The following is a 26,396-nucleotide window of genomic DNA, read 5'->3' as shown; positions in this document are numbered from 1 at the left end:
CCTTCTACTTGTTAGTTTTGTGATGTCCGGCAAGTTGCTCCACGGGCCCAACCATCAGGAGACAAGCGGTGTTGATGACTCTCTCGCAGCCTAAGATTCATCACTGTGAGCAGTGGCTGAGCACTTACTGTATGCCAAATTTGATGAGACTGCGAGGAATACAGAAATCGTTTGGGATGGCTGCTAGTACTACTCCCATTTTATCCGGGAGGACGCAGGCAGGAGGAGATGAAGTGGCTCACCTCAAGTAACTGACAGCCTCCATTATAAAAGCACAGTAAGAGTACCAGAGCTACTGAAAGGGCCAGTCGATGAGACAGGAAGCACCAGTCACAGGGTGAATCCACATACGGCTTCTTTTGTGGATGAAGTTTTGTGTTTGGGAGGAGCAGTCAGGTGAGTTGAATTGGGGGCTTAGTGGCTCATTGATGCTCCTGACTTTCACTGCAGATCCTCTCCTCAAACAACTCATTCCCTCCCCAAGTTTCTGCTTCTAATAACTTCTCCAGTCCTGTGAATGGAATTATCATTAATCTAGTTTTCCAGATTTGAATCACTGGGCTTTCAGTCCTTTTGCCACCCACCTTCTCCCAGTTGTCCTGGAGTGTGTTTCTCACCTCTTTCCTCATATGCATCCCATCTTTGCACACCCACTTCAGACTTTTCCTTCCTCTTATTTCTACTCCTGCTATCATAGTATCCCACCTTCTTGCCCTACTTTTATGTCCATCCTGTTCTAAAATATTTCACCTGTTGCTGCCTGATTTTTCTTCCTAAAGAGTAGCTCTGCCCTGGTATCTTTCTCCAAGGTCTGAGGTGGCTCTCCGAGCTCTCCTGATGTCTGCACGAATTCCACCTGGCAGTCAGTGCTGTTGGTGGTTGGTGACTGGTGGAGACGCTAATTCACATCACATTTCCATAGAAGGGATTTCACTTCCAGGCCCTCCTTCAAGAAAGAGCAGCATGAGAGAGAACATTTATTTTTGCCAAGTCTGGTAAGACGCGGGTAGAGACTGCTATGTACACAGGATGTAGTTGAGCTTTGGCTGATTTCTTTAGAAATGGTCTGTTATGAGATGTCTCTAGTCCCCTCTCTTCCAGACTCTACCTTTGGGTCTAGAGGTGGTGGTTGTCGACATGTTCTGTAGACAAATGCATGCAAATTTAGAAAGTTGGGCTAAGCTGCTGTTCCAAACTACATGCCCCGTGCTAGCTTTATTGGCAATTCTGCTGGTGAGTAAATCTGTATCTGATTCCTATTTCTTTATGTCAAAATGGTCAAAACGCACAGGTGAAGGAATATAGAAAATGCCTCAAAAACCTTAATAAAAACCCTTTGCAATTTGGTGTGAATTAATCTCATAAGCCTCTTAACTATCTCTTGCAAAATACTGACCTGATGGTTCTTGCTCAGGTTCACTCTTGATTGTCCTCCAAGTGCATCCATTTCCCCCATAGCTTTCTGTCATTGTGCATTCTGTCTCTTCAGTGAACCCATTTCTCACTTTTTTCTTTTTGGTTTGGAATATCCTATGGTTCCGGGCTCTTTTAAGATGCTGCTGCCTCCTTCAAGCACAAAAGCAGTTTCTCATCTGCATGAATTCTTATCACATCCAGTTCTCCTCTACTTTGGTTAGTTCACTTTGCATTGTTTTATTTGTACTTTTGTCTCATCATCTTTTCTTAACTAGAACTTCTTTGAAGTATCTGTTGTCTGATAACACACAGTGCCTAAAGAATTAATAGCAGTATTCTCAACAATATCAACTGAATTGAAGATACAGTCTTATTTTTAAATAGGTAGGTGACCAAACAAAGCTCTATTAACAATAAATCTCCCTGTACTAATTTAAAGACGTATGTCTTGATTTTTGCAAATATCCTTATCCTCTCCTCATGCTTCTCATATTTCTATGCACTTAAGATTCAAAGAGGCTGGACTCTCCTTTGGTTTTTAGGCCCAAAGCATCTTTAGACTGTTCTTTGAAAGTATTTTCAAGTTTCCTTCTTTTTTTGTCCTTTGCAACCCTCAGGCCAAGACCTGTTTTATTGCTGCAGAAACTCCCTCTCTCCTACATTTACAAACAGAAGGTTCACAACGACAATTATGCCTTTCTGTTCCTCCTCCATACTTTATCTGTGTTTCTTAATATCCCTGACAAGTTGTTTAAACTCTGCTCTCTCTCAACACCTGCTTTTCCTCTGCAATGATTAAATATTTTCACTTAAAATTCTACCTCTTCTTCCCCCACAGTCCCACACAGAAGGTCCTATTCTACCTTTGTTAAACATGGCATATCAAAGGTACACATTTATCTCCACCTCCTCCCAAAAGACATAAATCCACAAGGTTAAGAGACTGGGAGAGCAGATGACAGCAGATGAAAGATGTCAACAAAATTTTCGTAGCTGGAAAGCATACGGAAAACTTAGAAGACCAGAGAGAATTAAAACACTAAATTGTAGGTTGCGTCAAAGAGGTGTAGATGGTCAACAAGAACCAATTTATATGACAGAAGGGAATGTAATCTTTCTGTCTAAGAGCAATATTTTTACAATCATATACATAATATTGAATATTGATTGGATTAAAATTGTGATATAGCTCTATGGGAAAACGGAGGTGGGGAACTGAGTACATGAATGTAATATGAAAGAGCTAAATCTGTATTTTCTATAATTAGAAGCCAGGAAATGATTTCTACAATTGAATAATTTAAAAAAAGAATATAAACAGGTAAATTGGAAATATTAGAATAGAACAAAAGAAAATTGTTGACAAGTTGAAAACCATTGCCTCAAGGGAGCAGGAATCACTGCTGGAAAAAGGTGGTGCACAGCATTGCTGTTTTGTTATGTCATGTCAATGCTTGAATTCCAGAACTGAATACAAGTAATAGTGTTCCTCTAAAAAGAAACCTCTTCACTCAAGTGTAACAGGACATTATTTTAATATTTCTGAAATCGTGAGCCCTTTGAGAAGAAACACTTCATTTGAAAAGTATTAACTCAATGGTCTCATCTTCAGGATTGATCCTTTTGAAAAACATTGACCACTTCTTGGTGACTTTGGTCATAAGGTAATGAAGTGTGCCTCATGTGCTACAAGAAGGCTATCTGTGTGATGGTGAACATGCCGCCTGCTAGACCCCCTCCCCAGCCACAGTCTGGAGCGGTGGGGGTGCTTCCCAGGTTTGATTCTCCCACAGCCATTCCAACATACCATCTGACTGTTGTCCTATGAAACGCCATGAGTCTAGAAACTTGACACTTACATAAGCTTAGCGTGTGTTTTTCCATCTGTCTGAAATGCCCTTCTTTGCTTGCCTAGAAAACTCTTAATTCCCTTCAAAAATCTAGAGTAAATTGTTCCTTCTTCAACAAAGCATTCCCTCCCCAGATAGTTAATGGTGTCCTCTTCCCATTTTCTTGATTCTGTTACTCACGACGTCACTCACAACCAATTATCTGAGGTCTTTGAGAAAGGGAACTGTATCTTACTTATTTAGTCACAGTGCCAAAAATATTTATCAAATGAACAGATTCAGGAGATTAGGCAGCTCCTACCAAACACCTGAAAAGTCCAACCAACATGAAGATACTGAGCAAAAATCATACACTTTAATTCTCAACACTACATAAGAGACATGTTGCACAGACTGACGTCACAGAGCTAAATGTTTGAAGGATGCCCTCTTGCCTTTATGAACCTCACACCCAGCCCCAGAAAATCCCCCAGCCTTTTCATGACAAGCATGGTGGAAATCTGCAAGGAGAAACTGCTAGTCTGGATTGTACATATTTCAATGTCAATGCTGAAATCCTTCAAACTCTACATCAAGATTTGGTGGACTTTTGACAACTCTCAGTCAAATCACATGAATGCTAAAGTCTGAAGTGGAAGAGAACAAATTTGTCAAGAATTGGCAGAGAAGCATGTTTCTGATGAGCCTCAGTCTGCTCTTCCAATCCTGGTTCTTTCTCCCAGTTCCTGGGATGTCAGTTTTCCACAGGCTCCTCCCCCGCCCCTTCCGCAAAGAGTCCCACTGCTTATTTTGAGCTACTTCAACCTGCACAAAACTCCAAATCAGCTGAAAACTAGGCCTGCTTTTATTTCTGTACCGGGGACAATTACATCATTGCTGACCTGAAGAGAGAAGCAACCTTAATTTCTTTCTCTGCAGACAAATCTTTTTCATCCTCTGGAACCATAAAAGCATCACTGGATGAAGCACCACAGTCAGATAAAAAGTAAAGAAACAAAAGAGTAAGTATCTCTGGCCAAAGAGTCTACTAGTGTTTTCTGCTACCATCAAGATAACCAACAGATGCAGAATGTCTCAGAAATGTAGATACAATTATAAATACTTTTTAATCTTAGTCATTATGTATAAGCAAAACTTGTATGATGAAATAAGCCCTTTGACATCATAATACCTTCCTTCAGATTATCAACATTCTGACGCATATTAACATGGGAAAGTCAGATGCATTTAATTGGGATATCATATGTAAGGGGGATGGAGCTTTGTACAAAACATCCTGCAAGGTCGAGCCATTCAGATTAACCATGCAGGCAATACAGACAGGTCATTTAGATGGCCCCAAACACCAAGTTAACTATTTTTCACTCCAGTGTTTTTCACTGGCAATATTTATACAAAGTGAAGAGACAAAATGAGCAATAATTCTGCTAATCTATGTGAGCAGAACGACCTGCATAATTCAGTCCTGAAATGCTGGTAGGCAGCATGGTGCAGTGGGAGGAGCCAGTGGTGGAACCCAAAAGGCCTAAGTTCAAATTCTTTGAGCCTCTCAGTTTATTTCTCTGCAGAAAGAGGGAAAACACAACAAAAGCCACTGTACTGAGTGGAAGAGAGCCCACAGCATAGGCTTAATAAATAGTGGTGATCACTCAAAACGTGCCCCAGCCCTTCATCATATTCATCTTAGCAATATTCTCCTAGAAAAGTGTACCCAGGCAATAGAAATAAAAGCAAAAATTAACAAATGGGCCCTAATTAAACTTATAAGCTTTTGCAGAGCAAAGGAAATTATAAGCAAAACAAAATGACAACCTACTGAATGGGAAAAAATATTTGCAAACTGATGCAACTGACAAGGGCTTAATCTACAGAATATATAAACAGCTCATACAACTTGATAAGAAAAAAACAAATAACCGAATCCAAAAATTGGCAGAAGATCTAAACAAGCAATTCTGCAATGAAGACGTACAGATGGTGAATATGCACATGAAAAAATGCTCAATATTGCTAAATATCAGAGAAATGCAAATCAAAACTACAATGAGGTATCACCTCACACCAATCAGAATGGCCACCATTCAAAAGTCCACAAATGATAAATGTTGGAGAGGGTGTGTAGAAAAGGGAACCCTCCTACACTGCTGGTAGGAATGTAGTTTGATGTAGGCATTATGGAAAACAGTACAGAGATTCCTCAAAAGACTGAAAATTGACTTACCATATGATCCATCAATCCTGCTCCTTGGCATATGTCCAGAGGGAACTCTAATTTGAAAATATACCTGCCCCCTGATGTTCATTGCAGCACTATTTATAACAGCCAAGATGCAAGCTAAAAGTCCATTGACAGATGACTGGATAAAGAAGTTGTGGTATATATATGTAATGGAATACTTCTCAGCCATAAAAAAGAGTGCAATAATGCTATTTGCTGCAACATGGATGGACCTGGAGATTGTCATTCTAAGTGAAATAACAGAAAGAGAAAGAAAACTACCATATGTTATCACTTATATGTGGAATCTAAAAAAAAAAGGACACAAGTAAACTTATTTACAAAGCAGAAACAGACTCATAGACATAGAAAACAAACTTATCATTACCAGGAGGGGAAAGGAGGTGGTAAGGGATAAATTGGGAGCTTAGGATTTGCAGATATTAACTACTGTATATAAAATAGATAAACAACTAGTTTACACTGTAGAGCACAAGGAACGATATTCAATATCTTCTAGTAACCTATAATGAAAAAGAATCTGAAAAAGAATATATGAATGTATACAGATGACTGAAACATGATTCTGTACACCAGAAATTGACACACCATTGTAAACTGACTATACTTCAATAATTAAAAAAAGTCTAAAAAAAAACGAAATGCCACAGCCCTTCATCATATTCTACGCACGTATGTGCAACACGGCCTCAAGTTATAATGAAACACCATTTCCCTTAATGTTTGTTATGGCTTCCTACCTAGTAGGTGTGGAGTCTGGGTGAATCTTTTAAACACTCCTTTTTCTTCTTCCACCAGGTTCTTTTACATAAACATTTTTTTTTAATGAACCCCCTCCCCGCCAGCCTCTCCTTATGGATGGTGCCCCCGACCTAATTACATAAGTACCTGATGGGCTGGAACGCTTCCAAAAGGGCCTCTTAGGAAAAACAATCTGAAGGGTTTTCTTCCCCTTCTTCTGTAATTACATAATTACTCAGCTGACTAATATGAGTCACCGTGTGCCATTCTAATCTCCCAGGCACAAAATAGTTTTATTATTTTCCTTGGAACTACCTAATTACCCAATGGATAGCAATAACTCCAGGGCTCTTTTCAGTAAGTAATCTGTAACGCTCAAGGCTGAAATTCCTCCAGAAGTCTTTAAAAGAGGGAGGAGAACTTAAGAATAATCCTGTCATTCACCATACAAGACACTGGAGCTCTCGGTCACCAGGGTGGTCGGATGCTGTACCGCAAATAATTCTGGAGAAAACTTGTTAGGATGCTGGGCAGGGGATCAGTTAATGAGGCAGATCCTCCCTGCTGGGTTTCAGGAAATAAGTGTTCCTGAGCCAGAACAGCAGTGGCTGAGAGCACATCTCCCAGTGAAAAAGGGAAATTAGCAAGCATTCCTGATATATGTGTATTTATGAATCAGTTGTATGCATCTGCTATGGTTGACCCATAGATTAACCATTAGCAATGCTTAATTAATATTGTGAGACAACCTAAATAATTACAGAAATTATGACATTTTCCCATATCCCAATGGAAGCCTAGACTACCCTGTTTTGGAAAATGCTGACTTTCAACATACCAGAGTCTAGAATTGGTTTCTAGTTGACCCGCAGTTGGTCAGTCTCTATTCACTCAGAGAACAGATTAGCTGACGGCTTATATTGATTCTTTTCTCTCCTTTAACAGGGAATGTGCAAAAAAACTCATAGAAGCTTGTGAGCACTTCAGTGTATCCCAGGATATTTCCTAGGAGGTGCTCAGAAACCTCTTGGCACAGAAGTCTTCCCTCCATGCCTTTCCTGACCTTCATCTTCCCCTAATTTCCCACTTGACCCCAGGAATGGTGGACTTATGACAGCCTATTTGTGGTCTAGAGTCTAAATGATTCGGCAGAATCCATGATTTACAAAGCCAGCGTGTTGGCCTATGCCTTGGGTATGATAGATTTCTAACAAAAAGACACATGTTTTTATCCAAGCTATTGAGCATCTAGGTCTAATCAATATTAACTCTGATGAGCCATTTTCCAATGTATAATAAATACTAAGTCATGTTCATAATTCAACTGTATTTAGAACTGTCCTCTATAGTTCATGTTCATTAAACCATTTTAAGACAAAGGCCATACTAAATTTTATTTTAAGATGAATAAAAGTACTTGAAACCAAAGAACTTCTGAAACCTCACTACTACAGCTGAACCTAGTTTAGCTTGTATATGCTTATAATTTACTGATTACTCAAGTAATTATTGATTCAAGCCCATGACAATGAACTTTATATTCCAGAGATTCACAGTTCCCATTTTTTTAAGTTTCATAGGTGTTTGGAAAAATAAATCTGAAAAACTGTTCAGTCAAGTCTGATTCTTCTGGAACATACACCAAATCACACACTAGAGTAGAAGGAGCAACCATGAAGTCATTTTGACAGTTGAACACAAACTGAGGCCCTAAACAATGAACACACAGAAACAGTACACTTCCCTGAGGGAGGCAGCTCTGGCTTTGAATGTCTGGAGGGAAGCCAACAGGCTGTCCATTAACTTAAACCTCTCAGATAACGCTGTTACTTCACCTTCTCTTTTGAAACGGCCTCCTGGTCTACACCTTCCTGCCCCCCATCTTGGACCCCAATCTTCCTCAACTCTGTTAATTAGGGGAGAGAAGTAAAGGAGGCTTACCGTTGCTTCACTTGCTTTTGCAAGGAGGCACTACCTGCCCCCAACCCAGCTTGTAGACTAGTGATTTCCTAGAAACAGACCTGGCATCCTTCCTCTCTTTTTAGAACTCTTGATACCACCAAACTAGGCTTCACAGAGTTTTGAACCTTGTCTTTCAGAAGTCATTGGTTTCAGTCCATTCTCCAATTAGAACAAAAATGCTTGGAGGACTTTGATTATAAGGTGGATGACTCTCCTTCAAGCTATGAACTGTTAGGTGCAAACAGGACATTCAGTGAGAATAATGCTGATGAATGAAGAGGGACAGGAATGCTGTCTGGGGGAGGGAATGGCTCAAAGATCCCAGGACTGGCCTCATACAGTCAGTTGCCTCTTGCTTCCTGCAGATCCAATTATTACTAGAATGAAATTTTACTTAGTTGTTGAATATTTCAATAACATCAGAAAGATATTCACTTCAATTTGCTATTCATTTAGACAACAAAAAGTTGAGTACCTACTATTTTCCAGACACTATTTACAGGGAACTAGAGAGACACAATTCATTCACTTCCCCAAATATATTTAGAGTATTTATTATAAGCCAGGAATGTGCTGGCCACACACCATGGGTCCTTGCCCATGGAACTGTGACTTAACTACCCATAGGCTCTGATTACTATTGTAGGGCCTGATGAGGGAGAACTCAAGGATTACTTGGAGCCCTAGAATCTATAAAAATAGGCTTCCTTCCTTCCTCCCTCTCCCCTCCTTCCCATCCTAATATATATATATTAATGAAGGATCTGTCTATATTTGGTAGAGCACTGGGCACTGAGAATATAACAGTAAGCACACACAGGGATGGCTCCTGCTTGATGCTTACAAAATGACACAAGTCCAATTTCCCAATTTCTCAAGTTTCTCCCAATTGGGGAATAAGACATTAATGTAGAAATCACACAGGCATCTAAAATTGCAACTGTCATCCACTCTTGGTATACCTTTTTTACCCCCAGGTTACTGAGGTATGACTGACAAATTCAACTTGCATATCTAGGTTATACAATGGGATTTTTTTAAGGTGTATAAAGTGATGATTTAATATACACATACACTGTAAAATGATTACCACAATCAAGGTCCTCCATCACTTCACAGAGTTATCATTTTGTGTGTGTGTGTGTGTGTGTGTGTGTGGAGGGAACACTTAAGATCTACCCTCTTGTAGAACAATTAAGATCTACGTTTCAAGTGTACAGTGCGAGATTAATTATTGTCATCATGCTGTACATTAGATCCCAGAACTTCTGGAAATCTTGGACCCCTTGACCAGCATCACTCCATTTCCTCCAACCCCATCCCCAGGCAACCACTATTCTACATTCTGATTCTACGAGTTCAACTTTTTAAGATTCCACCTGTAAGTGAGATCATAACTGTCACAAGTCTTGGAAGGGGAGGCAGAGAGGGCTGCGAGGTACTAAACAGAGGAAGCTTGGTCAAAGAAGAGGGAAGAGGCCATTAAGAATTGATTGAAAGAGGGGGAGCGTATAGCTCAGTGGTAGGATGCATGCTTAGCATTTAAGATCTTGGGTTCAATCCCCAGAACTTCCACTAAAAAACAAAATAAAATTAATTTAGAAATACAGAAACCTAATTACCACCCCCAAAGACAAAAAACAAAAACAAGAATTAACTGGAAGGGTTTTGTTGCTTACGATTTTTCCCAGAACTCGTACACTGTCTGCTGATTCATTCATAGAAGATTTCACTGGACTGAAACTCTAATTTAAAAAAAGACACGGGAAAGCCTGAGAGTCTGCAGATCCTCAGAATCCCGGCCGGGATGGCGTGTGCGCCAAGTCCTGACACACACACGTGGTTTCGATTAAAAACATCGAGAAGTGCTTCTGAACAGCATCAACCACACGTTTCCTCGGCAAGCCACAAAATAAAGTGCTATTAATTCTCACCAATAGTCATGAAATGATTGTCTTTTCTGCATATGTCTAACCTCCTACCATGGTCTTGAGGTTTCCTATACTTTTCTGATCTCTTTGCATCTTAGGGAGCACAGTGAGTGGTCATAAAAACGTTCAAGGCTGCCTCAGTTATAAAATCGAGTATGCCATGCAGATAGAAACCATACTGATGTAATTACAGTCTTTTCCTTAAAAAAGGAAAGATCTATAATGCCTCCTTTTTCTTCCCTCTCTCTGAACTCAGCTTGCTTTCTGGGGAAAGACATTCTTTTTGAATCTATTAATATATCACAATAAATTTTCCTTTTTTCCCTTCCTTTTCTTTTCTTTTTTCTTCCTTCCTTTTTCCCTTCCATTCCTCCTCCCTCCCTTCCTCCCTCCCTTCCTTCTTCTTTCCTTCCTTCCTTCCTTTCTTCCTTCTTTCTCCTTCCAAGTTTTGTTGAAAGTATTTTTCTAAGTTATTTTTAAAACAACACATTACATTTTACATCTACTCTGACTGTCCTCAGGTTACAAGCCTCTGAAGTGTGCTTGGCCTGTTGCCGGGTATATTTATTACCATTAATAAATGAGTTGCTGGTGTAAGAATGCAAATTTTATGTGGCCCATGTATAAATGAGCCTGTTAAGAATGACCAGATACACATTTTATGTGACTGCTAAATAATTATGCTGTAGAAATACAGCTTGTGAATTTAACATTAAAGAAAGAAATGGATTTGAATAATGTTAGGATGAGTATTTGTCAAAACATGGTTTTGGTGAGTTAAGGCCATAAAAAGAAGGACAAAAGAAAATGTCTGGGTTATAGGAAAAGAATGTGGATGCTTAAGCTTTCGACAATGGCCACTGATGGCCAGCCTCCACCTTCACATCACTGTTGTATGAACACACGTCCCATTCACAAAACTGCTTTGATGTTTTCAACATTTCCACCTGTGAGGGTGGGTATTGGATGAGGACATCTGAAGCTGTGTCTATAGAGAGCAACAAACTCGACATCAGAGTTGAGAAAATGACCAGATAACAGGGACATGCTAGGGAAGGAGATGACAACCTCGGGGCTCACATTCGGGGTGGGGGACAGGACATTCAATACAGTGCATTACAGTGTTGTAGTCGTGGTAGATATCAGTAGTGGGTGTTCGTTAATGAGTGCAAACCAGAGTGTTCAAAAGTGACATTTCCATATCAAGTTGTCTCATCTGATCAGAAATCTGGATGTTAATTTAATGTTATTTCTCTAGTCTGAGAGTCAAGTGGCAGCTTCGGATAACAAGGACAAGCTCAGATCAACTGGCCAAGGGGAGAGTCAAGAGCAGACACTAAGGCATTCTGCAAAGCAAAGGCCCCTGGAGCCAAAAACTCTTGAGGGTTAAAACGCAGATACCAATCTAGAATATTTGAGTGAGACAGTAATTACTTACTTTTGGCCTGAACACATTTTCAGAACTTAATCTATATCCCTGGTGCCCTCACTAAATATTACAGTACCATCTCTCTTTAATGAGTAGATCTGCTGGTAAATAGATAGGGCTTCAGGGGGTTTCTTTGGCCATGCAGTGTTTTAAAAGTATTTGCAATCACTGCCAAAGCTAAAAGATCAGATTTTACATAAAGAACTACATTATCTAGCTTTTTTTTTTTTTTTTTTAATGAGAAGGCCTGGCAATATTCCCACATGAGCATCAGTCAGCAGGAGCACAGCCCCGTTCAGCTTCCTTCTAAAATCGGGATGTGCCATCCGCCTCCCCGCATTCTCTTCCATTCCCGGCGCTGTTACACCTTGGGGTGGTGGGGGAGCTGGGCCTCGCTGACTGTGTGCCTTGCCTTTGGAGGCAGCTGCTTTACACATTTCAAGCTTTAACTGCACCACTAATTCAGACAGCCCGGGCTTCTCGGTATTTTGCCTTCCTCTGCTCCAAGGGGATGCCATCTTACTACCTCTACTTTACTCCACTCCTTTCTCCATTAATTCCAGCCTTTCTGTGGCAGTTCCAACTGCACCCTCAGCTATTTACACAGTTATTAATTCAATAGATACTCACCTATTATTTTATACTAATTGGGGGGTTGGGGGTGGGAACATAGATGGATAAGGCACATTCACTGTTCGCAAAAACTCCATAATCTAACACAGAACTTAATATAAAACGGATAAGCAACAAGGTCCCACTGTATAGCACAAGGAACAACATTCAGTGTCTTGTAAGAACCTATAATGGAAAAGAATCTGAAAAATAATATACAGATGTATTGTACAACAAAACATTTTACTGTACATCTGAAACTAACACCACATTGTAAATCAATTATACATCAACAAAAACAAACCAACATTGTAAATCAACTATACTTCAATAAAAACCAACCAACCAACCAAAAAAAAAAACTTCTATCATCTAAAAGAGGAATTTAGACTAGCAGGAAATGTAAAGAATTCTGAGCTGGAGAGCTATGTGTAAGACCTTGAATTTTGATCTTCCATATTTTATAGTAAGACCATGGCAACACCTTAATTTTGCCATATGTCTTCCTTCTCAGCTATGTTCACTGTCTTTTTCCTCCTCTTTACTGATATGAGGTCAAGTTACTTGAGTTGGGGCAAAGAATAGAACATGTATTTGAGAGTCAGATCCATGGACCTTGCTCTGCAAACTTCAAATGAGAACTTTTATGGATGGTGACAAAGGATTTAAATATTCAAATGCTAAATGGTGATCTAGAAAAAAAACTTGTGGAGAAAATGTATAAGTAGAAAAATTAACGCAGCATAGAATGTTAGAGCTGGAAGAGACACCTTATTTTACAGGTGGGGAAATTAAGACTGGGTAAGTGACATCTCTCTGGTCTTGGAGACAATGAGTAACAGCCAGATCACCATCTTAGATTTAAATATCCACAGACATTTTTGTGTTTAAATATCTAATAGCAATACAGATAATCCCATTGCCCACCAACTCCACCCTTTAACTTTTTTTATTAAATAAATTCAACAGATACATATTGAGTTCTTTCCCTATGCCAAGCACACTTCTAGGTGCTGGTGATACAGCATGAACCAAAAAGCCAAACTTTCCTGCTATCCAGGATCTCGTATTTCAATCTTGAGTTGTCTCTGAATCCAATCCAGACTTACAGCACACAAAACCGACCTTAGACCCACAGCCCTTTTACCTCCTACAACTACTGTAACTATCTAGTGAGACAATGATCAGGAAAAATGCTGTGTAACATCAAAAGGTTCTACAAGCCTTTGTTGCAAATTCTAACACGTCAATGACTGATTCAGCTCCTCTGGCCCATCGTGATGTGAAAGGAACTGTAGTAATTGATTCCACCCTTTTATAAACCACTAACTATTTCCATTGGCTTCACCTTAACCCAAACCTGGTACAAATCTGTTGAAAGAATGGTGACTCCACTGACTATCTAAAAAAGGGCCAAGCAGAGAGCTGAATATGTCTCAAATCCATCACCACAGAGCATCTAAACTGAATTATTTGCTGCCCCCGAAAGCTTCACTTTTTTCCACTTTTGTTTTGTCTCTATCAACACAATTTTTCTTCACCACTTCTACATTTCAGACCAGAAAATAAAAACATACATGCAGCCCACATTTCCATAAACACCCCTGGTCTGGCCCGCAGGGCTCACCTTCAGGACAACAGGAGAAGGCAAGATTAAGTTGACTTTCTCCTGTTAACATCTTTCTCTTTTCTGAGCCAAGGACAACCCTTCCGTAAGCAGTTGCCTCTCCTTCACTTTCTATCCCAATCTACAAGACTGTTTTGTCTTTCATCCTGCCAAGTTATCCTGTATAATTAAGTGGCCCAGCTGCCATATCTAATTTTCTGCAAAAAGTCTGTGATGATCCTCCACTTGCCCCACTTTTCTCCAAAGACACCCTTATGTCCATACTTGACAATTCTTCAGACAGGAGAACCTCTAACAGGGACAAGACTCAAAAAGCTAAAATCATCTACCACCCAAATGTCTGACTCCAGATTAACCATAGGGACAGAAGCAAAGAAATCAGCTTCATAGCCTTCAGATTTCAGCATTCATCCCCTTTTTCAGTCTTTTAGTTTTCCATAATGTCCAATAACACATTAAACAATTGTAACAGCATAATCCACTGTCGGCTTAGTTATTCAACGTCCATGTCTACCTAGAATGAGAGCTCCAAGGTCATATTTGAATTGCAGGTTTATTTTTTATTATTTTTTTTAATGGAGGTACTGGGGATTGAACCCAGGACCTTATGTATGCTGGGCATACGCTCTACCACTGAGCTATTTCCCTCTTCCCTTACAAGGTCATATTTGTCTCTTCATGGCCGTGTCCACACCACCTGATACAATTCTTGCCACATTGGAGGCACTTAACCCATACTGACAGAATGAAAAAAAATGAATAAATGAGAGCATGCATCACTTGAGCTGCAAACTCCCTCTGACCAGGCTTACACTGAACAACATATTTTTCATCAACAGAGTACAGAGGCTTTCTGGTCTGCCCACCATGGTCTTAATTAATTCACAGCCCATTTTCCATTGAGGTTTGGTCTCAGTGCCAACCATTCCAGCTACTACAACAGGTCTCAACAGTCTCAATGTCTCACGTCTGCCGCCTCCCCCGGCTTGGTGTCAAATGGTTCCCTCTAACCGAGTGCAGAGTGCATGAACTATGATAGGTGAGCACATGAGCTTTATTTTGAAGTATTTTTGTCAAGCCTGTACTGAGAAGTGGAAAGAGAACAGAAGCTGGGAAATTATGCCAGCAGATAACTTCAGAGTTTACTTTCCTATTGGTTCTAAACCTATCAGGCAAAGTTGCTGCTCCTGTGTCTACGGGTCAAATTCTGAACCTAAAATCAGGGGAATAAGGCAAAGCAAATCCCCAGTGGAACATTTTTCATCCTGTGGTCCCAGAGATTAAATTTCTTTCTATTTTACTTAAAACAACAGAGGTTTATGCCTCCCTGTCTTTCCGAATCATACTCAGAGGCTGGCAACAGGGCTCCAGGCGGGAGTTAATAAATCTCAAGTAATGTATCGATCACTCTTCATGCTTTTTTCTATTGTTCTTAAAAACCTAAGAACTGTCTCATTATGTTAAGAATAAAAGGACAAGTTTCCACACTTAAATGCCAAGCAAGGAAAGAAATCCCTGGGAAGCTAATAATGAAACAAAGGTGGTTTTCTTCAGCAGAACTGTGTGCATTAAATTGCACTTTTATGCGATTTTTAGGGCAATTTGCCACTTTCTGGGCACCACTTCATCACTTTCCTTCAGCAATGAAAAGAAAAAGGAGGACCACGATGACCTATATATCAGCGCTCTAACAATGTGCGGGGTCGGCCACTCCCAGGGCACGAGTCTCATTTAATAATGGAGATTTCCTTTCCTTATCTAAGTTAGAGAGACTGAAGGGGACATTCTCATTACCCCCAAGGAGTCCACTGTTCCTCCCAGTTTGTCTATCATAGACTTTCCATTTTTCAGTGTTGTGAACGGCAGTGTTTCCACCGTCTTCATTGTCATATGAAGGTATGTATGTTACACACAGCCCCGCTTTCACATAGATGCCTTGACGGCCCAGGAGGTTCCACTCACAGAGCATCTATCTAATTCCCTGACCACAAAGATGGGGAAACTGGGGCCCAGAGATAGGATGTAACTTGCCTTCACTCAGACGGACCATCAGGACTATAGGATAAAACGGCTGTTAACATCAATTGTGCTTTAACGTGGGGGTGATAGATAATAACGAAGTGAAATTGGAGAGGTTCATAACTCATCTGAGCCTCATCTGTTTTTCCCATGTCTAAATGTGAAGATATCTACCTGGCCAGGTTGTTCCTTCCGATTTCCAGGGGTCTGCAATGAAAATCCACACCCCCCCCACATCCTGGAATGTTATTCCTTTTCTCTACTTGCTTTTTGCGTACTGTCTCAGGTCAAATTCATGTCTCCCCAGGAAGCATCCCTTGATCCTTCCAACTACACTGGTCCGCAGGCACTCAGGACATTGTACTTACCTCCCCACTGTCTTTTAGTCACAATGGTAATTAAATAACATGTGGGGCATTTGCTACCCAGTGTCCCTCTGTTTCCCTAGATTATCAGCAACATGAAGGCCTCCAGTCAGCCTCCATCTCTGGTCCCTGTTGCACTCCGTCTGGACCAGCCCATGGTAGGTGCTTCCTGAGTATTTGTGAGATGAACCTCAAAATACATATTCCACAAATAAAAGTCAATGTTCACATTTCTTCTCAGTCCTTCTGGTTGTCAAGCCGAGTGACACACACACAGCTCTTTTCACCTCTCCCAGGCCAATCCATTCCTCTCTTTAAAAACGCTTAGTCCGTTGTTTCTGTGTCTTGATAACAGCTTCCTGGTGTCTGACATTTTATCTCTCATTTCAGTGTGAACAAAACAATTGAGGAAAAGTCACTTCTGCATTTAGCTCTTTTAGTAAAACAAACTCCCTCTTCCCTTCTCCCCCCACCCAGCATTTGCCCTGAATTTGACTTCGCCAGAGTCTACATTAAGAACAGCAGCTAAACCTTCTTTGAAACTTTATTCACCATGGCCAACAGGAAAAAAGAGAAAGAGAGGGGGAAAAAAAAGAGAGCTGGTGAAATTCCTTTAAAACGCGCTTTAATCTAGCTGGAATGCCATAAATTGCTTCCAGATGTGCACGACACAAAAGTCAATCAAAGCTATTTATACTGACACTCTACAGTCCAAACAATCTGAAGCCAAATGCCATGTCTCCGCTTCAACAAAGCTATAAATGTCAGTTTTGTTGAATTTGGAGAGGTGTTGAAGAGTTCATGCAAGTTTGAGTTCTTGACTCTTTTAGAGCCCGCAGTAATTTTGAAAGGGGGGAGCAGGAATAAAACCATGACACACACCAACATTTGTAAATTCCCATCTTCACGGAGTGTACCTGACACCTCTCATACATGACCTTGAAAGTCCCACAGGTTTGAAGACAATACTGCTTTATAAGAAAGAAAAATGTAGCTCTTGGACAATATGCCAAAAAGCCCAAAGAATCTGGCCAGATCCCTTCACCCTACCCTGAACACAGACAAGCACACTTGGAAGTCCTTGGCTGCGTGGCCTGTAGTGATGCCTTTTTGACATCCTAGCAAACCCACCGTTCTCCAAAGCAGCCTCCACACAAAGACAGTTCACGCCGTCAGCCCCACACTCACGTACTGGTGTGAGCACACTGCCTGAGGTCCAGGTGGCTGGCCGGGGGGGTTGTCCCTTAGAAATGTTTGCTGTCTCTCTCCACATGAAATATAATTGCAGGCTTTCCACTTTATTCAGCACCTCATCCTCCGTGCCAGGCACACAGTAGGCCCCCAATAAGTAATGTTGAAGGAAAGCACCCTTAAAGGAAAAGAAAGCCTACGGATCTAGTTGTTTCTTTTCGGTGATGTACTTAATGTAAGTAAGTGACTTAGGAATACGAAGTCAAGACAGTCACACAGTAGATGAAAACACCTCGGGCTTCGGAGCCACGGACCTGTGACATCAGATTCTCCCCTGTGGACTGAGGAGTGGTGTGACTTTGCACATGTTTCCTGATGTCTCTGGACCTCAGTTCCCCCCACGGGGAGGGAGCTCAGGAAGACATCTTCTGCAGTCCTGCAAGGTTGCTGTCCTCCTTCCACATCAGGCCTCTGGGACTCACTCCTTCCTTTTGTCCCCAAGGCTGGCATTTCAAGTGTTTGAAAAACAAAAGGAGCAAGAAACAACGTGAATTTGGAGCCAGAAATCATTAAGAGTTCAAAAGTGAACACTAGTCAGTTTTCATCCAGATTGGTGTAGCCCTGGGTTGAACTACATGAAATTTCCCACAGGTCCACCTGCTACGAAGGACGATGCGAAGGACCATGTTACAACATCCAGGGTCCTTGGGGAAGTTCCTGAAGGATAACTACCCTTGGCTTCTGCAGTCACCGAGGCTGCAGGCTCTGGGAGAGATCTGGGCACCGCCTGTCTCTGTGAAAATCTGCTAGAGCATGCTACACTCATTCCTTTACATACTCTCTGACTACTTTCACACCACACTGCAGAACTGAGTTGTTGCAACAGACTGTAGGACCTGCAAGGTTGAAATGAATCTTCTCACTCTCTGGCTCTTTTCTGTGGACTCTGTTTATAAACCTGAGCTCTCAAGTTGGATTCTGTTTTCCTGTACCCAATGCTGGCCCATCGCTTCCTTTGATCTAACTCAGGGGAAGCCCTGAACTCCTTTAATCTCAGTTGTTCAGCCATAAGACGGAAATAATAGCTACCTTGTATGGTCGAAAGAATGAGATAAAAAATTAGGTGCTGAAGCGCTCAGCACAGTGCCTGGCACTCAAGGGTTAAATCAACTGTCACAGCTTAATCATTATCACCTATCAATATTTCTTGACTCCTGAGACATATATCACGTGTGAGATGACAAATGGCCTTTGTTGGGGACAATTTAGAGTGGTGGGGACCGTGGCAATAGGAAAGCCCCTGTCTGAAAGGGGTAGTGGCCTTTGAGCTCCACCCACAGATGTCACAGGGAAGTGTCAGACCAGAGATTCTAGGTTTTTGGGATTTCCAAATTTAGATCCTTACACAAAATCTTTAATTTAAAAAGCTATTAAATCACTCTGTAACACAAAAACAACACTTGTAGTCTCCTTTTTTTGTGTGTTTATTATTGATTTTTAGTTGGGTAAGAGAGAGGAAGAGGAGGAAAGGGGAAGGAACGTTGAGGCTGGCATAGATGATGGCCCATGTCCGTGTTGTTGGAGTTGACCTGCAGTACCTGTGTTCTGCCATAAAAAAACTGTTTTGGTGATGATTTGCTCTTTGCACATCTACTTTTGTGACACTGAACAAAAATATGTATCCATCTTCCTCTGCCTAGGAAGCCACAACCCAAATGCTTTCTCGTCTCCCCACACCCAATGCAAGCATTTATTTTACACCTACTATGTGAGACACTGCATTTTTTAAATGAAGTATAGTCAATTTACAATGTTGTGTTAATTTCTAGCATACAGAATGTGATTCATTTATACATGTATATATTCCTCTTCATATTCTTCATTGTAGGCCATTATACGGTATTAATATAGTTCCCTGTGCTGTACAGTAGGACCTTGTTATTTATCTGTCCTACATATAGTAATTAGTATCCAAATCCTGAATTCCCAGTTTATCCCTGCCTACTCCCCTTCCCTCTTGGTAACCATAAGTTTGTTTTCTATGTCTGCGAGTCTATCTCTGTTTTGTAAATAGGTTAATTGGGTTACTCCTGGGCATATATCGGAGGAAGCTCTAATTTGAAAAGATCCATGCTCCCCAATGTTCACAGTAACACTATTTACAATAGCCAAGACATGGAAACTACCTAAATGTCCATTGACAGATGACTGGATAAAGAATTTATGGTATATGTATGTAATGGAATATCACTCAGCCATGAAAAAGAATAAAATAATGCCATTTGCAACAACATGGATCGACCTGGAGATCATCATTCCAAGTGAGGTAAGCCAGAAAGAGAAATTAAAATACCATACGGTATTGCTTGTTTGTGGAATCTAAAAAAAAAGACACTGCCTTTTTAAGTGAAGTTGTAGAATATCCTACAAACCACAGCACTCTAGCCCTCGTGACATACACCGAAGAGACTGGAGTCCCATCCAAGCATCCATTTCTGGCCCCCACAGTAAGCAAGTGAGCAGAGGCTCAAAAATATCCTCAGGGCAACACACGTTGTGCTGAGGTGACTGCATCGCACAGCCTCAGTACAACCTGAAGAGATTAACAATCCATAATCTGAAGACATAGATTTTACCAATATCTAAATTGTCTACTCTTCACTTTGAGATGAGATGAGGTCTGGGGGAGACCACCATGTACTTTTATTGAACATGAAGCTTTTCAGTAATGTGATGGAGAAAGCTTAAGCTAACGAACAGTGATTGTAGCATTTTGTACTAAGCCACCTTGGCTGAGCTGAAATTCACTTCCCAGAGCCCCCTTCTCCTAATGGGACTGAGTTCTAGTTGGGTCAAGAGGAACTTGCCTGAGACCTGGAAGCAGGGACCATTTCTTTCTCAAGTCCTCATGTTTAGATGCAGTTCTGACATCCTTTCTCCTGTCTGTGCCCAGCTCCTCTTGACCACTGACCTGGTGGTCCAACAATGTCCAGTGCATCCAGAAGTGGCAGCTACATTGACGCTGCTTCCCTTAGCATCCTCCCCCCACCTCCACCGTTCCCTTTTCAGTCCCTCTTTGGGGGCTGGTGGTGCCTGTGTCTCAGATTTACTGGTTGGTGACTTCTCTGATTCTCCGCTTCAGACTTCTACTTCCCAGCTCCTCCCAAAGTTGAGTAAGATCTAATTCCTATGATAAATTTCTCATCCCAAGACTCATAGTGGGCTCTGCCTCTCTGATTGAACCTTGCTTGATACAGACATCTTTTATAACAGATGAACGATTGCTATTTTGTCTCCACTGCTTGTAGGTTCCTGGGGGGTCCAGGACTCCCTTACTCCTTTCTTAAAACTCCAGACCCTCATCATAATACCCACTCAATAAATACTGACAAAATAAAAGAAACAGAAACACTAATATGATCTATACCATCAAACTGTCTCTCAATTTTAAAAACAAAAGCACAAATTGTATTAGTAGCAAAAATCTAAGTGAATGCCTGGCACCCAGAAGACATTTAGCCATTATCTGAGTATGAATAGAATGACTTAAGCTGATGTGTGATGAGTGACTTTTCGATTCAGCTTCATAGGTTTCACTGAGTGCCTGTGGGTCGCCGAATACTGTATTCACTGCATGAGGTAATGTGGTCTCCTATGACTGACAACTGAGTTGTTTTCTTTTGTATGATTGTAAACAATGCAACATAACCTTGCCCTTTTCTCTCTGTGGACTTTTGTGAGAGGATTTGCAGGGTACAGTCTCAGAAGCCGATGTGCTAGAACAAAGGGTGAGTTTGGTCATAATTCCTGCCCCTGGCACCCCACCTGCCACCCCCATGAATCATCTGTGCTCTTCCACCTTAGATTTCCACAAACAGTGAATACGGCTCCTATTTCCCATACATCTTGACCAATGAGATAAACGATCAAACTTTGCCATCTCTGCCAACCTTGACAGGGGAGTAGTGGCATCTCCATGTCCTTAATCTCTGCTTCCCTTCGGAGCCACATGATCAGTCAACAGACCAGTCTCACCCTGGGATGGGATTAACTTTACAAACGCCTAGCATTTCTGTCGCACTTCAACTAATGACTGGAACTGGCTTTGAGGGGGAAAAAACAGTGTTCCAGCTAATTATCATAACCCGCAGGGACTTTAGCTTTTACTGTCTTTGTTTTACCATTCCTGCATCAGGTAAGTGGAAGGTGTGGACAAGCAGGCTCCATCGTGCAGACTTTGAGTTAATGAGGATAAATCAGATCGCCCACTGATTGTGGATGCCTTTTATGATGCAGTTTCAATGGTCACTATTGTTGCTAACTTGGCTACTGTTAACAGCAGACAAAAACAATTAGTGATTTTGTGAATAATGGCCCGATTAAGAGTTTCCTCCCAAAATGGGGAAAGAAAACAGTTTTAGCTTAACTGATACTCTGCCTCGATTACAGGGTTAGATGGGTGTGGATGTTTAGTGGGGGAAAATCCTCCTAATGGCTTTGAAAATCTCCCAGGAATAATAAATTATGAACCGTAACAATAGAATATTAAGAAAAGTCAAGTGCATTAATTTTCCTCTTGTACTTTTCCTGACAGGGGTTCTGTTCAGGCTGGCCTTTAGGTGTCTTGGTTTACCTTAAGGTTTTTTTTTTTTTTTTTTAATGCTGACAGTAATTCCCTAAAAGTGGAATAAGAGCTTGAGGAAAAGCATATAAAAAAATTGGAATTATTTACAACTGGTCCTTTTAGTTGTTCTTACTTCAGGCAGGGGTGAGATAAACAGTTGGCTATTCTCAGGTGTGGCTACTCGACACAAGTCTGTCCAGGCCTCGACCCCAAGTTCTTGCTAGAAAGTAAGGGTGGGTAGGTGAGGGTCTGTTAGCTGAGGGAAAGCTAGAGGTCAGCAGAGCAGAGGACACCAATGAACCTATCAGTTTCCACTGCATTCTGCAGCCCTATCTTTTGCCTACCTCCCCCCGGCCCCGCCATCCCCAATTCCCTACTCCAGCAAAGCGTCTGTATTATGGAGTGGTGGGGGAGGGGCGAGGGAGGCTCATAACTTATCTTTTCATGAAAAGAACCAGCTCTCTTCCCTTGGGAACCTGTAGGGAAAGCTGACTGGCTAGGTAGAGGCCAAGGAAACCAGCTCAGGGCCTGTGCCACGTGCATCTGTTTCCTGACAGTTTCAGTTCTGGGACAGACCTGTGTGTGTCTCATGGCACTGCCTGTATCCAGGGGTTCTCCACGGGTGGTGGGAGAAAGCAATTCTAGCCCCCAGGGGGCATTAGGCAACATCTGGGCACATTTTGGTTGTCCCAACTTGGCCAGAAGGGGTCCAACTGGCACCTAGTGAGCAGAGGTCAGGGTTGCTATTAAACATCCTACAATATGATGGACAGCCCTTCACAACGGAGATGATCACGTCTAATGTCAGTAGTGCTGAATCTAGAAACCGTGCCGCAGCCCATCAGAACAAAGGTTTCATATTCCTATAATGGAAGGAAACTGGGGGAAACCACCAGAATAAAAGAATCTCAGGATGAGAAGAAAATCATACTGATTTTCTGCTGCACGTCCCTGTTGAAGGGGGAGTGGGGGTACTTTTGTTTGTTTGTTTGTTTGTTTGACATTAACCAACATATGAATATCTGACATGCACTGAGGATGAACCAGAAAAAATACCACACGGCCCCTGCACTTACATTTAGGGTTATAGGGATCAGGCAGACACATTTGATAAATTCAAGAGCACTCTGGAACATGACACAAGTGAAAACCAGCTCTTCAGTTGGGACTGACTTCTTCACAGCTTTTCCAGGAAGCTGTCAGACTTCCTCAAAGTTATGTGACTAAACACCAATGTTCCCTGAGAGGCTCCAACTGCAGAAAGCTGAACTTTCTAGGCCCCAACTTATTTATTTTAATGGTGCTCAGCTGGAGGCATAAGATAATATAATACAAATAATAAACACTTGCTAAATTAAACCACAAAACTTTCCTCCCTCAAAAATTTATCAAACATCTTTGACATTACTGTGGTTCAAAGGCCCTAGATATCAAGTTTTTTAAACCCAAATCAAATCTTTGGAAGATTATGGAATTAAATATTGATGTACCCAATACTCCTTTTTTTGATGATAAATTTCAGAATCACATTCCCAACCCAGCTTAATGGTCACGGAAAAAGGCAGAAGAAATTATTCTCAGGTGATGATTTAGAAAATAACACAAAGTAATCTTCGGCTAGCACTGCTGGCTTTAACACGTGTAGGCGCTGAATATGAAGTGCACGTTGAACAATGCAATATTTTTCCTCTCCCTGGTCTTTCTCAATCTCGCACAGGCTCAGGCAGAAGATAATAATTATTTTCTAGTAACATAATAATAGAAAAGGTATTGACCAGCAATGCAATCTACTTGATCACCCCCTGTGACTCCATTCTTAGCACTGAAAGCTCAGTTGGATGGCATGAGATATCTGTCTCTCAGGGGAATAAAGGGCTTTCAAGCTGCACTATAACTGAAGGACGTGATTTGTCTTGCCTGACACGACATTCTATGCGTCCCCGCATTCAGAGGCCCTGCCTTATACATTACCAAGCAGGTATTCTCGCTCTGGTGTGGTTTCTCGGGCCTAGTGTTCCCTGGCAGCTAAATATAACTAAAGGATTTCTGCCTTCTAGTCTGGCCCACGTTAATTTCCTTTTCCCATTTGGATGAAATAGTACCAGGACCCTTATGGCCCATTCCTGAGATGAAGAACAGCACTGCGTTGCCACCCGGGACTTACCCTGGTTTATGGACCCGGATCTCTCAAAGGATTATCTTTAATACACAAGGTGTCCTGGAATGCGTGGGAAATGGGGCTTCAGGATGTCACTGGAGTGGCTGAGAAATGGGTCAGCATCACAGAGAGAAAAGGAAACTCCCCACTGGCCACACATTTTAAATCTAAGACGGCTCATCAGTGAAGGCCAAGGAAAAGGCTCCCGTGGGCCGTTTACCCATAAATGCAACTTGGAAATACCTTCCTCTTGGAATTTATTCCCAGGTCACCAGTTTTGAAGCAGTTAGGCATATCAGAGTTGGGCCAAACTCTAGACCAATTCATTTCATTTATTTCTTATCCTTGCAGTTTATCTTTTTCGCCAGAGGCTCCTGTTTTCTAAGAAGAGGAAATGGACACTCGTTTGACTCTTGGGTTCCTCGGGATTGACCTATGGTTTTATAAGGGTCAGGAGGATATTAGTGGGAAAAGTCTAGGCAGAGAGCAGACTCAGCTTTCAGACTGTGAGCAGGTCTTCGCCAAGACGCCTTGCTCTTCTGTAAAATGCTCCCTGTCTAAGAATAGGATCTGTCAGCATCCAAACCAGCTCCGTCTGATTTAAAAGGTCCTAAAGTGAAGCTGAAGGTAGACTACTCTGTGCGGCAGCCAGGATCTTGCTAGGAGACCTGTTGAAGGATGAGGCTTTCTGTGCTTTTTCTTTATGGAGTGAGATGACCCCATTCCAGGGATGGTGGTGAGAACAGGTCTGGGCCCCTGTGCTGGCGACAGGCAGGGCTAGAGCTGGGAGAGGTACAGCATGGGGGCAGGTGGGGTGGGGAAGGGTCAGCACTCCCACACAGGAATGATTCTCCTTGGAAACCAGTTTGCCACTCTCCCCACCACCTGTTGTTCTGACACACCTGAGCACAGAATGGCTCTTTCTCACTGCCTCTCCTTCCTCTTCTAAACCCACTGTCTCCAAAACTGATGCTTTCCCAGGTTAATGCTTTCCTCTCCCCAGTCTCAGTGGAGCTACCCAAGTCCATTATTTTCAATTACACTTTGACATTAATGCTCCCTCTTGCTGAACCCCATGTCCCAAATTCTTAATGAGACAGGTCTGAGTGAGGTCTGGGAATCTGTGTTGCTAGCAAGTTCCCAAGGGAGGCTGATACTACTCGTTCAGGGACCTCCCTTTCACAGCCACTGGCCTAAAGGGATGAACGGCGTGATGAACAAAGGGAGGAAAGCCTGACTCCTTGGAGTTTTCTGCAGTAGAACATCCTGTCAGTGAGCCTGCGTCAGAGTCAGTTTGAAGGTGTTTTATAACAGCAAGGTGGGGCCCCCTTCTCGGAGATTCTCACTCACTGGGTCTAAGGGAAGGCCTGGCAATTTGCATTTCTAACCAGCTCCCAGGGGATGCTGATGCTGCCGGTCCAGGGACCTCACTTTGAGAAGCACTGGAGCAAGGATCACATCACAAAGTGAAGTGAGTGGGGTGACGAACATCTTGTACGATGATTATTTTCATTTCTATTTCATGTTCATTTCAACATGTAGTTATTTACAAGACAGATTTGAAACGGTTATGTGAGAGCAGGCAGATAGTTAGATATGAGCAGAGAAAGGGGATACGGGTCAAATGGCAAGAACTGGGCAAAAAGGAGGGATACTGGCCAAATGTAGGAAACCCTACATCATGTAAACAGCAGGGGTCCTTAGGCAGAGAAGGATAAGCAGGAACCTCTGGGCTGATAAGTGATCACACATTTTGGGGTGGCAAATGGCCTGGAGGCCAACACAGAAAGGTGAGAAAAGGGAGGAATCTCCAATGTCCAAATGTAACCTTTTGCTCATTATGCCCTCATTTTGATAAAATTAGTCTTGCAGATTAGAAGTCCCCATCATGCACCGATGCCATGACCCTCCAAATAAAGACAAAACTGGACAAAAGTTTCTCCTCCCCTCGGGAAGGTGAAGCTGGGATGAAAATCAGGAAATATGACTCCAAAATCTTCCCTCCATAATGAATATCCCACCCATTCATTTTTGCACTCTCTGTAACCAACTTACAGAGTTGCTCACCTGAGCCTGCCTGCTCTCCCCGTGAGAGTGTCCTATCCATCCCTTAATAAACCCCCACTGTACTTTCTTAACCTCTGCGTCCTGTCTCTGAATTCCTTCTGTGATGGGAAAAGAACCTAGTCACCCGCAACAGTTATGAAGGCATATTTGCAGAAGAGTTTGAAA

General features: G+C 41.8%; 1 protein-coding gene across 5 annotated transcripts in view; it reads right to left on the bottom strand.

Annotated features, from left to right (window-relative positions):
* The window catches only part of RARB (retinoic acid receptor beta), a 699,713-nt gene that overhangs the window by 498,971 nt on the left and 174,346 nt on the right, over positions 1-26,396 (bottom strand). Inside the window, exon 1 of one of the 5 annotated variants that reach the window (XM_072950900.1) lies at positions 8,188-8,202. The exons of 3 other annotated variants lie outside the window; for them this stretch is intronic. The gene's annotated coding sequence lies outside the window, so the exon portion shown is untranslated. Of the gene's footprint in view, positions 1-1,396; positions 1,567-8,187; positions 8,203-26,396 lie in introns of those variants that run through there. One more of the 5 variants, XM_072950786.1, reaches the window with a different exon arrangement.

This window comes from Vicugna pacos, chromosome 1, assembly GCF_048564905.1.
Source record: "Vicugna pacos chromosome 1, VicPac4, whole genome shotgun sequence".
NCBI lineage: Eukaryota > Metazoa > Chordata > Mammalia > Artiodactyla > Camelidae > Vicugna > Vicugna pacos.
The sequence above is the reverse complement of the archived record's forward strand: the minus strand, read 5'-3'. Positions and strand labels throughout refer to the sequence as shown.